Source organism: Pteropus vampyrus, unplaced genomic scaffold (assembly GCF_000151845.1).
Source record: "Pteropus vampyrus isolate Shadow unplaced genomic scaffold, Pvam_2.0 Scaffold44, whole genome shotgun sequence".
Classification (NCBI taxonomy): domain Eukaryota; kingdom Metazoa; phylum Chordata; class Mammalia; order Chiroptera; family Pteropodidae; genus Pteropus; species Pteropus vampyrus.
Genome location: NW_011888825.1, coordinates 5,644,169 through 5,644,617, shown reverse-complemented (window position 1 = coordinate 5,644,617; position 449 = coordinate 5,644,169).

The following is a 449-nucleotide window of genomic DNA, read 5'->3' as shown; positions in this document are numbered from 1 at the left end:
GCTTGTCATATATGGCCTTTATTATGTTAAAGTCCTTTCCTTCTAGACCAATTTTGTTAAGTGTTTTGATCATAAATGGATGCTGTATCTTGTCGAAGGCTTTTTCTGTATCTATTGATATGATCACATGATTTTTATTTTTTAATTTGTTTATGTGGTGTATCACATTAATTGATTTGCATATGTTGAACTATCCCTGTGCCCCTGGGATGATGCCCACTCGATTATGGTGTATAATCTTTTTTAATATGTTGCTGTATTTGGTTTGCTAGTATCTTATTTAGGATTTTTGCATCTGTGTTCATGAGAGATATCTGTCTATAGTTTTCTTTTTTTGTGTTATCTTTACCAAGTTTTGTATCAGGGTAATATTGGCCTCATAAAATGAGTTGGGAAGTATTGTCTCCCCTTCAATTTTTTGGAAGAGTTTGAGGAGAATAGGTATTAAA